This window comes from Panthera onca, chromosome B2 (assembly GCF_046562875.1).
Source record: "Panthera onca isolate mPanOnc1 chromosome B2, mPanOnc1 haplotype 2, whole genome shotgun sequence".
Taxonomy (NCBI): Eukaryota; Metazoa; Chordata; class Mammalia; order Carnivora; family Felidae; genus Panthera; species Panthera onca.
The window spans coordinates 123,025,833-123,039,619 of record NC_138343.1 but is presented as its reverse complement, the minus strand read 5'-3'; the positions used below and the strand labels follow the sequence as shown (position 1 = coordinate 123,039,619).

Here is a 13,787-nt window from a genome sequence, read left to right as displayed (position 1 = left end):
TCAGCCGATTGAGCCACCCAGGCACCCCTCATTATAGTCTTAATAACCATGACATTCTTTAGGTCCTACCAACTCTTTGCTGGAGTATGCTGAGTTTTTCCTGTCAGTTACTTAGCTATCTAAGGAACAATCTGATAGTTATTTAGCTATCAAAGTGCATAAAAAATTAATATTTCATTATCAGAGGTAAAGGAAATAAAGAGAATCTGCTTATTCCGCTTCACATTTTTCCTTTCTTCCACTAAAACCATGCCTAGGTGACCCAATAGAGCTGCCGTAAATTTTTTCCCTGTGATTTAGCTAAATCTGCAAACGGAAATTAGGTAGACACCTTTGTAGAATACAAGGCAACAAACATTTAAATATCACTAATTTACAGGCATGCTGCATGAGATCGTTGATACATTCTCATAAAAAAAAAAAAAAACAAGAGGAGAAAGAACTTTACGGTCCTACTCTAATCAATTTGAAGCAAGAAAAAATCCCAGGTTAACATACTTTTTATTATTATGCTGGGCAGGGTGTACAAAAATAGTGCTGTTTCAACAAAACAAAAAGACTCAGGTATTCTCATATTTCTTTTCTGAGCCTAGATTTGAGCGGGGCCATTCTTTCTGATTGTAATTCCTGTAGGTAAGCAGATGGTCAGGCAGCATACCAAGAATTATAATAATCTATGTGGGATGTTCCTAAGACATGAGTTAATGCTTTCAAACCCATAAAGCTTGGGATTTTATGGAGATGAACCACATTATAGACCCGCATGCAAGCATGTGCTCATCAGAATTACTTCAGCTGAATCAACAGCTCAGCTCATTTGCACCTCCTGACCTTCTGGAACTGACCTGTGAGATGCATCCTCAAACCAATTTCTTCCCTCCAAGGACTGAAATTAGATATAGAAAGGTACACATGACTAGCAGTGGTAATACGCATTCTCGAGTTCAGATTTCTTGAGCTAAAACAAATATGAGAGACAAGGTAAACCGCAATGCCCAAAGCAAGAGATTTTACATCGTAACCCACTGCCTCCGTGAGATTTCAAGGAGCTCTACTGGAGATGACTAGGAAAGAGATGGGTGGGAGAAGGGATGGAAAAACTTACAGTAGTAAACCGATCTGCACAGATTATACACAATTAATTGGAAACCAACTTTGGTGAAGCGAACGAAAGGCGGGGCTTGGAATCCTAAACTAAGCGTTAATCATGGCTCATACACTTACTAGTCAGTGGCCTTAAGAGGTTATTTAAGCTCTTTCTGCCTCAGTGTTCTCATCCTTAAAATGGGGATGATAATACCTGCCCCTTAGCATAGTTGTGAAATAATCTGTATAAAGTACCTGGTACACAGTACACAGTCAATTAGTGTATTTTACATTTCTTTCTCCTTATATGTTTCTTTTTAGTAATAATGGTTTCATTTTAAAATCTCACTGTTTTCAAAGCTCTTCTACATAGGTTTTCTTAACTGATCTCACAGCACTATCTGATATAAATATTAGCTCTTTTTCACATAAGAGAACACAGAGGTTCATTCTAGAACCCACACTAGATTCTGGTCACCAAGGCTACTTCTCATCCTGTGCTAATCCCACTAGACTGACTATTGGAATAGCTGATTCATATGGAAACACAGCTAAAAATAGTGAACAGACTCTAAGATCACCATATAACGATCTAGGGGCACCCAGGTGGCTCAGTCGGTTGGGTGTCTGACTCTTGATTTTGGCTCAGGTCATGATCTCAGGATCATGGGATCATGTCACAGGATCAAGCCCCGGGTAGGTCTCCGCACTGAGTCTGGAGCCTGTTTAGATTCTCTCTCTCTCCCTCTGCCCCTCATTTCTGCTTGCATGTGCTTTCTCTTTCTAAACATGAAAAAGAAAAAATATATATAATGATCCAAAGTTTTTAAAAATATTAGGTCAATAGACAAAAGAATATCATGGCAATCCAGGTGATATACATTTCAATTTTCACTACGCAGTTGGGACTACAAGGGGCTAGAAATAAATATCCCATTCAGAATTATAGAATGCACGGTATAGGATTTAGCATGCTTCTGGAGAGCTGTGAAATCATTTAAAAATCCATTCCTGTTTGCGATTATTGTTTGCAGAAATCTGCAGATAATATACATACAAAAACGTATAAGGCAGATATTAAAAGTTCTTGCGAAGGCAAAGTTCATGTTAAGTAGTAAGGATGCATCAGTTTTAGCAACTTAAAAACTAATGAAGTAATTCATAATATATTAAATATAATGGTAAAATACCTTTTGTCACGTTTTGGCTAGTTTTCATCTTATTACTGCATCTAGCATATACACTACCACTAGAAGTTTTCATTTCAAAGTGAAATTTTAGAACACCTTTACGAAAATCTCAGAAATAAAATGGGGAAACAAAGAGGTAGTTAAGGGTCCAACAGAGTTTGGGAGAAAACGCTAATAAAGCTTAGTGTTTGAAAAGAGGACATACCTAGAGTACCCAGCTCTGTGTCTGGTATATAGAAAGCTTTCTAGTCAAGTTTTCCTTTTCTACCAGGGAAACTTGTGCTCTAGGTTCAAAACAATAAAAGGCAGAGACAATATGTCAACAAAGATGGACTCTAAAAGTAAAGAGAGTAACAAAGTAGGATCAGTTCAGGGAAGCAGGTTTGTGTTTCACAGAAATGAAAGAGCCCATCAATGATTTCTTAAAGCCCCATGTGTGAAAAGCCTGGCTATGTTGCCAGAATGGACATTACACTGTACCAACCAGATCTACACTTCAGACGGAGATATTCCTTTTTCTGCTGCCAGAGTTGTTGGCTGTCATAGGTGTGTCCTTCCCAGGGAACTGTTCTTGGCTGAAAGAAGCTGCCTTACCCAAGTTTATGCTTCCCTCTGGAGCAGCTACCCACCCCCCCACCAGTGACTCACGGAGGTAGAGTTACAAAGCCCAGCAGCCCCTTGCTTCAATTGCGACAACCGTAAAGGGCCCTCCCGGCTCCAGAGCCCCTGATGGGGCTGGCTGAAGCTTCTGTTACAACTACATCACACCTCAGCCCCACTTTACCCAGACTGCTTTCCTCAGTCCATCACCAGTGTTAATCCTTGGTGCATTCACCAATAAACAACCAACCATAAGTCTCCATTTCAGAGCTCTTACCAGAGGACCCGACTAAAGACACTTGGTTACAGCAATGGTTTCCGGGAAGTAGACTCTGATATGGGATCTTGGAGATAGATTGTCCACTGGCCGGCTGGCAATGAGGACCCCACCAAGGGTGGTAAGTAGAAAAATGATACCCTGGTACATTGTATGGGTCAACTGCCAAAGGGTTCAGCGATGGTGAACTGGGATAGGATGACAGGAAAGGCAGTGCACAGGCTCAGGCATCTGAGAGGTGCAGTGGGGATCAGGACTACGGAATAGGGGAAACCTGATTCATTGAGGGAGACAGACTTCATTGCAGAAGTGACTGGAGTTCAAGCCAACCCTAAGGGGTATGTGTGTGAGGGGGAAGATGGTTACAAAAGAGCCATCCAGACAAAGGAAATAGCATCTACAGAACCTTTGGTACAGAAACGTGCCTGGCACTGAGGGGAACTGAGAGTGGCCGATAAATCTCTAGAGAGTGGAAATGAAATAGGGGAAGAAAGGAACCAGAGGAGGCTGGAGGCAAAGGCAGGGGCCAAGTCACAGCACAGCAGAGACTGTTGTTATCCTAAGAGTGATGATAAACCACTGAAGGGTTTGAAGCAAGAAAGCTACAAGCAGAGATTTGCCTTAAAAAAAGAAAAATCTCTTCTGCTATTTGTGAACCGACTGGAGAGAAAGAAAATGTACAGGAGGAAAGGTTGTCTGCACTGCTCAAGAACCCAAAGTCAATTTTGTGCAGGAACAGTAAGTGATCCCACATTGTGAAGAGGCCTGTGCAGTGAGTCCGTGCACTCATGAAGGTAGATGGAGTGGCCCATGCTGGGATGCGGTGATTCTCTCCAGAGCCTTCTTCACTCACCGAGCTGTCAAACCACCCTCTCGGGTGATGGGAAGGCCAACGCATCTCCACTTACTGGTTGACGTCAACAGAAACAACCTGGGCCATTTCCCTTTAGTTTAAGATTTTAATCTCTGTTTAGACACTAGAAGGTGGGCTCCACTGTTAACAGAGACTTAATGTCCTTTGTCACTGCTGTGTCCCCAGCTCTTAAAACAGTGCTCAGTCTTAGAAGGTGGTACTCAATAAATAGTTGTTGAAAAATTGAACAAGTGAGTTTTAAAGGAAATACTCCTAATGGGGGCGTAGCAAATGCCTATATTTATACCTTGATATGAAGGATAAATATGAGTATAGGCTTAAAGGGGCAGGAGGGAAGCAGTGGGTAAGAAGGCTGTAGCAACTTGCCTACTTTATTGTTTATATGTGGGGGTAAGCACGGGAGGCAAACAGGTAACGTCTTCGGTTGAACAGCTTAATGGGACTGGCTGAAGATACACTTTTGAGTCAAGCTGTCACCTCGAGCTGTTAAGTTCTTTCAAAGTGAGAGCAACTGTCGTGTTCTGACATAACCTACTCATTAAGCCCTACTTGTCATTTCCTGTATTGTTTTGTTTTGTTTTGTTTTGTTTTAATGGAAGGATCTTAGAGTTATCTTCCAATGTAATCTAAACCAGTTGTGAAACCCAAATAACTCCTTGTCCTTGCTTCCAAGTCTGGGCCTGTAGAAGAGTCAGTCACTCTTGAATGAAAGATAAATGGCACTTCTGTTCCTCCTGGCAGCTGCGTTCCTGCTCCTGAGCCTGGCTGTAAGGCTGAGACCCAAGTGGAGAGCCGCCCTCGAGATCCCTCACGTCTTCTACACCTTTCTGTGCCCCTCAGAACCGAACATCAATTTTATGGAGGAACAGTAAGTGGTCCCATATTGAGGCAGCCTGCACAGGTGAGTCTGTGCCCTCTGTCACGGTTGTAAACTAACACATTACATATTCATGCACAGAGGGACTGGGGAAAGACACCCCACTCCAGAGCGTGAGCGAACAGTGACATCCAGTGGCAAGCGGGGTGCATTTCTGACGTGCGTGCGGTGCACGCGACCATGAGGCTCACTCTTCTCCCTAGATGCTCACTTCTGCTTTGTCCTTCCAACCTTGGAACCCTCCGAAACTCCAGGAAGATTCCCATTTCAGACCAACCGGGTTCTACCAATCATATTTATCTTTCCTCATCTCTGGGTTTTTCTTTCGGCATAATCATTCATCTCTCTCCAGAGTTGCAATGTTTTAAATTGCATCAAAAATTTAAGAGATGTTAATGTTCAACAGATGAGAAAATGTAAAATTCCAAAATTATATTTGTTCTTGGTTTTGAGACCAAGCTTTGTCATTCCTTCAACAGATGGTCATCATGCACCTACTAGGTGCCAAGCAGTGAGCAACAGAAGAATTCTTACCCTCTTGGAGGTTACATTCTTACCGGAGAAGACAAGACAGTAATATACATACATATATAGACATCTCAAGTCATCTTAAGTGCTGAAAGAAAGAAAGAAAGAAAGAAAGAAAGAAAGAAAGAGGAGGGAGGGAGGGAGGCAGGAGGGAGGGAGAGAGGGAGGGAGGAAGGAAGGAAGGAAGGAAGGAAGGAAGGAAGGAAGAAGGAAGGGGGAAAAGAAACAAGAGAAACAAGGTAAGAACATAGAACCTGACAAGGGGATTGGTGTTATTTGGTGTGGTGATCATACAAGGTCTCTCTGAGCACATTTGAGCAGCACCCTGAAATTAAGGGTCAAATAATGTGTATGTCAGAGGAGGAACATTCCAAACATAGAAAAAAAGCAAGTGATAAAAATAACTGTCATATGAAATCAAGATTCTAGAGAAAATTAAAAATGGGATCATCACAGGGCGCCTGGGTGGCTCAGTTGGCTAAGCATCTGACCTCAGCTCAGGTCATGATCTCCTGGTTCATGAGTTCAAGCCCCTCATTGGGCTCTGTGCTGACAGTTCAGAGCCTGCTTGGGATTCTCTGTCTCCCTCTCTCTCTGCCCCTTCCCCACTCATGCTCTCTCTCTCTCTCAAGTATAAATAAATAAACATTAAAAAAAATTTTTTTTTAATGTTTATTTATTTTTGAGAGAGGGAGAGACAGAGTACAAGCTGGGGAGGGGCAGAGAGAGAGAGGAAGACACAGAATCCGAAGCAGGACCCAGGCTCCGAGCTGTCTGCACAGAGCCCGACTCGGGGCTTGAACTCACCAACCGTGAGGTCATGACCTGAGACGAAATCCGACTCTCAACCGACTGAGCCACGCAGGCGCCCCATAAATAAACTTTTTAAAGAAAATGAGATCATCAGTATTGAAATAAAAATAATTATACAGGAAAGCAATTATACATTAACGCCTAAGCTATGAGCCTAAACTCAACTTGCACACTTTAGACAGAAGAGTGCAAAAGTTAATTACAGGCGATCTTCAAATTAGGAATTCAGACCTAAAATAAAATAGTGCCCTATAATAACAAAATGCCACTACTTACAAACAGTTTATGTCAATGAAAAGGCGAACAGTCGGGAATGTAGACAGATACATGCTTCCTTAGGTTTCTTACCCAAGTGCACTCAACAGGAACAGGAACAATAGGCCACCCAGTGGTAGCTAAGGGCATTACCTCTGTCTCTCTGTCCTCTGTATCTCTCTTTCTCACACACACACAATGCAGAAAGTTTCACAATTATCATGGTATATAATAAGGACACAATTTTGAGAAAGATAATTTATTCCTTTCCCTCTTTTTGAGGCGTGACTTACACATATCTTTAAGGGTTCAACTGGCTTAATTTTTACATATGTTACATACGCATAAATTTAACTACCACCCAGGTTAACATATAAAACATTCCCAGCTCCTCAGAAGTCTCTCTTTTGCCCTCCCTCTCACAACCCCCAAAAGGTAATCATTATTCTGCCTGTCATTATGCATGTATTTAGTTTAGTCTGTTTTTTGAACTCATACATGAAATCACAGAGTATATATTCTTTTTATGTCTGACTTCTTTTGTTTAACATCACATCTGTCAGATTCACTCATATTGCTGTTTGTTGCAATAATCTGTTTTCATTGCTATTATTATTGCCAATATTGTTAGTATGCTAGTATTCTAGTATAGATATATACATATACGGTTGATATGTTCTACTGTTGGTAAACTTTTGGGTTATTTTTTAGTTGGGGTTATTATGAATAAATCTGTTACTAACATTTTCATACGTGTCTTTTGGCAAAAGTAAGCATTCATTTTTGTTGAGTACGTCTCCAGGATTAAAATCACTGATTCATAAACTGGGCCAGCTACATAATCTGCAGGGCTCAGTGCAAAATGAAAATGCAAGGCTTCTTGCTTAAAAGGTAAGGGGAAAGTGCCGTCCGAGGTACTAAAACATAAAACTCTTTCCTCTTTTCCACGATCCCTCTCAACTTGTTGTGTTCTTTTATTTGCCATTTAATGTCTCTTTAAGTAAAGAAAAATTAAAACATTTAGATATTAGCATGGATTTCACCATTCCCTGTTATACTGTTCATTGGCAGTTTTAAATGCAAATGTAAAAGCATTTCATCTGTATGAGAATCACCGCAATTACACAGTTTGTATTTCGTAGCTGTACGTGCATATGGATCCCATTCTTAACAGAACACTGAAAATGCTGCATTGAACTAAATCAGATATATTTTTTTTTTTTTCAACGTTTTTTATTTTTATTTTTGGGACAGAGAGAGACAGAGCATGAACAGGGGAGGGGCAGAGAGAGAGGGAGACACAGAATCGGAAACAGGCTCCAGGCTCCGAGCCATCAGCCCAGAGCCTGACGCGGGGCTCGAACTCACAGACCGCGAGATCGTGACCTGGCTGAAGTCGGACGCTTAACCGACTGCGCCACCCAGGCGCCCCAGATATATATTTTTTTTAATTTACATCCAAGTTAGTTAACAAATAGTGCAATAATGATTTCAGGAGTAGATTCCAGTGATTCATCCCCTACATATAACACCCAGTGCTCATCCCAACAAGTGCCTTCCTGAATGCCCCTTGCCCATTTAGCCCATCCCCCTACTCACGAACCCTCCAGAAACTCTCAGTTTGTTATCTATATTATGTTTTGTCCCTGTTTTTATATTATTTTTTGTTTTCCTTACCTTATGTTCTTCCATTTTGTGAATCAGATTTTTTTAATGTTTATTTATTTTCAAGCTAGAGAGAATGAGATAGACAGAGCGTGAGCAAGGGAGGGGCAGAGAGAAGGGGAGACACAGAATCCAAAGCAGGCTCCAGGTTCTGAGCAGTCAGCACAGAACCTGACACTGGGGCTCGAACCCACGAACCATGACCTGAGCCAAAGTCAGAAGCTTAACCGACTGAGCCACCCAGGCACCTCCTAAATCAGATATTTTTATTTTGTTTCTTGGTATGTGCACATTATACCAACACTTCCTACCCTCCGCCTACTGGTGAGAAAGAAGGACTAAAAAGATAAAGAACTGTAGGTTGCCCTATCTTTTCCTTTCCTTCCATGTTCTTATTTCTAGCATATGTGTTTGGCTAATGCAGGGAAGTGACATCAGTAAGAAAGGATGTGACAGGATTCTTTGGTTTTTCATGTTTCTGAAAACAGCACTGCCTTCTTTCTACATTCAGGGCAAGTTCTGGTTCTGGTGGAAACGAGGCTCCTTGGGGAAGTCAGCAGCACCCATACACCCTGTACTCCTTTGAGTGACCGCTCAGGCGTGGGCTGCGCAGAATTTGGTGCTCGCGGGCATGGTGTTATGCTGTAGGTGACTGAGGCAGCAAAGAACAATGGCAGACCCACAGGCTATAGCTACCTCCCTGCTCAGGTGCATGGTCCCTACTCGCGACAAGAATTCACTTACCAAAAACAAAGCAAAACAAAACACAAACAGACAAACAAAAACACGTTTAAAGAGAAAATCATTCAGAATTTCAAGATGTGGCCAGCAGGGCATTAAACCATGCAATAGAGCTCTGCTGAGCTTCAGGCCCCGTGCGACTACACAGATCATCTATCCCTGAACCCGGTCCTTTTTAGAAGCAGTTTTGCTAAACAGTTTTCCAAGGTAGCTGTACCAATTTAACACTTCACCAACAATATATGAGAGTCCTGGTTGCTCTAACTTTTCACCAACACTGGGTATCATTTAACCATCATATTGGGAAGGTATTAGTATCCCTTTGCACTTTTAGTTTGTGTTGCCCTGATGACTGATGAGGCTGATGTTCAAAGGCCTGTTGTCATTTTACTCGCTTTTTTTTGTTAAAGTACCTGTTAAAACTTTTGCCCCTTTTTATATTGGGTAGTCTACCTTTTTCTCATCGGTCTGTAGGGGTTATTCATATTTTCTGCATTCTTTCCACATACGTATACGTTGCAAATATCTTCTGCTTCTCTTTCACTCTCTAACAGTATTTTTGATGAACAGCAGTTGTTAATTTTAATGAATTCTAAGTTACTAATTTAGAGCTTTGCAGTAAGCTTTGATATCTTGGTGTAACTTGCCCAGTTTCATTCTTCTTCAGTATTATCTTGGTCTTTCCTTTTGAAATAAACTCTGCAATGAGCTATGTGCCAACCTAAAAAAGTCTTCAGATCTGAATTCCCTAAATTACCCAGCAGAGGGAACTATGCTACTACCAAGTAAAGCCAGACTACCTCTGGATTTGGACTAAAGCAAATTATTAGTATTGTGCTTTGTCTTTCCATACCAGAAAAGAGGAGTCTTTGGTTTCTTTTAACCTACTCTAGCTAATTAGCATTCCCAGCAGGTGCAACCACCGGCTGGACTTATTATACCAACAGTTGTTGCATTGAGAACTTTCTGGTGATCATAAATGCCAAGGTCATTCAATATTTTCAAGAATTTTCATCTTCTTTATTGCCACCATTCGTTATGGTACTGATGAACATAACTTCTGTGGGTGTTTATAAACCCTACCGGAAGCCATTGTTTCTTCTAGGACTAGTGTTCCATTTTCCACAGTAATTCTGAACCTCAGAATAGAAAAGAAATGACCAAAACAACATCACAAATCTCTTAGTGAAAAGTGCTCTTTGAAATTAAATGAAAATTGTTTAGTATCCAGAAATATATATACATGTATATTATATATAATATGTATATGTATTATATATAATATATAATAATATATATTATATATAATATTATGTATAATATACATACATATAATATGTATATGTATTATATAATATATAATATATATAATATACATATTGAAGTCAATATGTATTATATATAATATAATATACATTATATATAATATAATATTATTATATATAATTATATATAATATAATATATATAATATATAATTATATATAATATAATTATATAATATATAATATAAAATTATATATAATATAATTATATAATATATAATATAATATATATAATAATATATAATAAATGTATATATAATATACATATATGTATACAGAATATATGTATATACAATATATATTCTATATAATATACATGATACATTATGCTACATATGGTGCATATATAGTCTTCCAATTTGTAGCTTGTCTCTTAACTCTCTTTCATTGCCTTTTGATGAGCAGAAATTCTTAATTTTAATGTAGTCAAACTTATCAATTTTTTTGTTTATAGTTAATGCTTTCTATGCTTAAGAAATGCTTTCCTCCTCTAAGTTGATATAGATACTCTACTATACTGTCTTCTAAAATCTTTTTTGGCTTTGCCTTCACAGCTCTTGGATTGGTTTGTTAGTGCTGCCGTCACAAAGGTGGGTTAAATGACATCAATTTATTATCTCTTGGTTCCAGAAGCTAGAAGTCTAAAATCAAGGTATCAGCAGGTTTGTTTCTTCTGAGAGGGGGAATGAGGGGGAATCTCTTCCAGGCATCTCCCCTAAACTTCTGGTGGTTTACTGGTAATCTCTGGTGTTCTATGGCTTGTAGATGCATGACCCCAATCTGTGCCTTTATGTTCATATGGCTTCTCCCTGTGTGCATGTTTGCATCCAAATTTCTCCTTTTTACAAGGACGCCAGTTATATTGGATTAAAGACACATCCTCCTCCCGTATGACCTCATCTGAACTTAACTAATTCACATCTGCAACAACCTTATTTCCAACTTAGTTCATTTTCTGAGAACTGGGGAGGGGACATCATTTAACCTATAACAGCTCTTTCTTTAATCCACCTCAAATTATTTTTGTAGGTGATGTGGCACAAGGTTAACAGATTGGGGTCATGTATCTACAAGCCATGGAACACCAAAGATTACCAGCAAACCACCAGAAGCTTAGGGGAGATGCCTGGAACAGATTCCCCCTTACTCCCCCTCTCAGAAGAAACAAACCTGCTAACACCAATTTTCCCAGAACCATTCACCGAAAATCCCATTCTTTCCCCACTCATCTAAAATATTCTCTTTTATCAAATGTGTGTAAATGCTGGACTCCATAGACTGTTTCATTGATCCTTTATTCTACCACATGATCTTACTGTACCTTTATAATAGCTCTTCACACGTGAAAGGGGAAGTCCTCCCATCTGAACTTTTGGAAAGATGTCTTTATTAATTCTGGACCTTTGAGATTTGACATGAATTTTATAATCACCTTGTCAAGACTTTTATAATCACCTTTCACAAAAATCTGTTAAAATTTTCATTGGTATTGCATTGTATCTATGACCTAATTTTAACAGATATTGATTTCTCAACCCATAACCACAATCTACATTTCTCTGTCCAGAAAAATATCCTTCGATGTCACTCATTAGAATTTAATACATTCTACTAGTTGGTGTGTAGACATGCAATTGTTTTTTTGGAAATTGAATTCATGTCTAGAAACCCTGATAAACTCTCACATTAATATTTACCCATAGATATTTTTTCAGTCTACAGGATACGTGGCCAGTACTCCTTAAGACCGCCATGGTCATGCAAAACACAGAAAAATTGAGAAAATATCACAGACCAGAGGAGACTGAGGAAACATGTCAACATGGTACCCTACATTGGATCCTGGAACAGCAATGGAAAGAAAATCAGAGAAATCCAAATACAGTCTGAAGTTTACTGAACAGTAATATGCCAGTGTGACTTGCTTAGTTTAGAAAATTTACTGTGGTAATGTAACTGGGTGAGAAGTATGCAAATTCCTTGTACTGCCTTTGCAAATTTTCTGTACAAAGTCCATAAATAAAAACAAAAAAGTTTATTTTTTTTAATGTGGTATTCGTCTCAAAATAAACAAATAGACCAATGAGAAGAATAGAGATCCAGAAATAGACGCATACACATATGGTCAACAGATTTCCAAAAAAAAAAGTGACCAAAGCAATTTCACGTGGACTGAAAATCTGTTCAACAAATAGAACAGAAATAAAGGACAGCTGCCTGAGATAAAGAATTAATCTCTACTTTTTCCTGATACAATCCATAAAAACTAACTTACGGTGTATTGTGGATTTAATTGTAAAAGGTAAAACTACAGAATTTCTAGAAAACATTTTCAACTTTGGAATACACAAAGATTTCTGAAGATGAGACATCAAAACACAACCACAAAGGAAAAGATTGAAAAAATAGACTTTCTCAAAATTACAAATTTTGCTCTTGCAGACATGATTGTAAAAACTAAAAGGCAAGCCACGAACTGGGAGAAAATATTTGCAACATACATATCTGATATCCACAATACATAAAGGACTCTTACAGCCCAATAACAAGCAATAACCCAAAGGCCCATCAACAGAAGAATGGACAAATCAAATGTGGTAAATTCATATAACGGAATGTCAGGGAAACAGTGATCCATGAATATTTTCAACTTCTGGACAGTCTGTCTTCTTAAGCAAAGGAAAAAGGCACACCATAGAATGTCTCCTCTTCCTTGACTCATCTGCTCCTTACAATTGCAAGGGGGTTAGACCTGCAGCCATATGTTCTCATTCAGAAGATGATAAGACTTACCTCCTCCAGAGCCAAATGTTTGCGGTCCAAGGTAGGGACTTTCCCCTTTGCCTTCCTGAAAGAATCCATTTACTCTCCAAAGTATTTGTTAACCTTAGAGACAAAGAGTTTCTCTCCCTCTCTCAGAAAGACAGGACAGCAGCTAAGCAGTGTGTCGTCAATCTAAGCTTCCAGATTATAATAATATTGGGTTTCCTCTCCTGTAGTGCATGCACAGAACCCACCTAGCTCTCACCATGTCTCCCCAGAAGAGAGAGAGAGGAATGGAGCGAGGGAACAGATGCAGTTATTGCTGTAGGTAATACTAATAACTCTGATCTCTGCCCTGGAAACCTGGTATTTGCTTTTGGCATAAAAATGAACAGACATTAACAACTTATCACGGAACACTCCTAGCAATTAAAAACAAAACAAAACAAAACAAAACTACTCATACATGGGACAACATGAATGAATCTCAAAGACATTATGTTGAACAAAAAAAGCCAGACACAGAAGAATACATACTGTATGCTTCTCCTAATAACAAGGTCAAGAACAGTCAAAACTAATCAGATGGTAATGAGAGTCAAAACAGTGAGTTCCTGTTGGGAGGTATATGAGAAGCAGCAGGAGGGAATCTTCTGGAGTGCTGAAAATACTCTAGATTTTGGTCTCTGGTTAGTAACATGGTTGTGCATGTATGAAAAGTAAAGATTAGTGTGCTTTAAGCACCTTATTTTATGTGTGTTATGATTTTAATTAAAAAAAAAAAAACTTTAAAA

General features: G+C 39.2%; 2 long non-coding RNA genes across 2 annotated transcripts; both read left to right on the top strand.

Annotated features, from left to right (window-relative positions):
* Nucleotides 1-1,632: 1,632 nt before the first annotated feature.
* LOC132666495 (uncharacterized) lies at nucleotides 1,633-5,550 on the top strand. Its single transcript, XR_009604689.3, has 4 exons — nucleotides 1,633-1,782; nucleotides 3,145-3,274; nucleotides 4,769-4,895; nucleotides 5,384-5,550. It is a non-coding gene; the product is annotated as an uncharacterized LOC132666495 (long non-coding RNA).
* A 75-nt stretch (nucleotides 5,551-5,625) lies between these two features.
* On the top strand, nucleotides 5,626-12,235 carry LOC144616426 (uncharacterized). The gene is made up of 4 exons (XR_013555781.2): nucleotides 5,626-7,391; nucleotides 8,677-8,873; nucleotides 10,785-10,820; nucleotides 11,953-12,235. It is a non-coding gene; the product is annotated as an uncharacterized LOC144616426 (long non-coding RNA).
* Nucleotides 12,236-13,787: the final 1,552 nt, after the last annotated feature.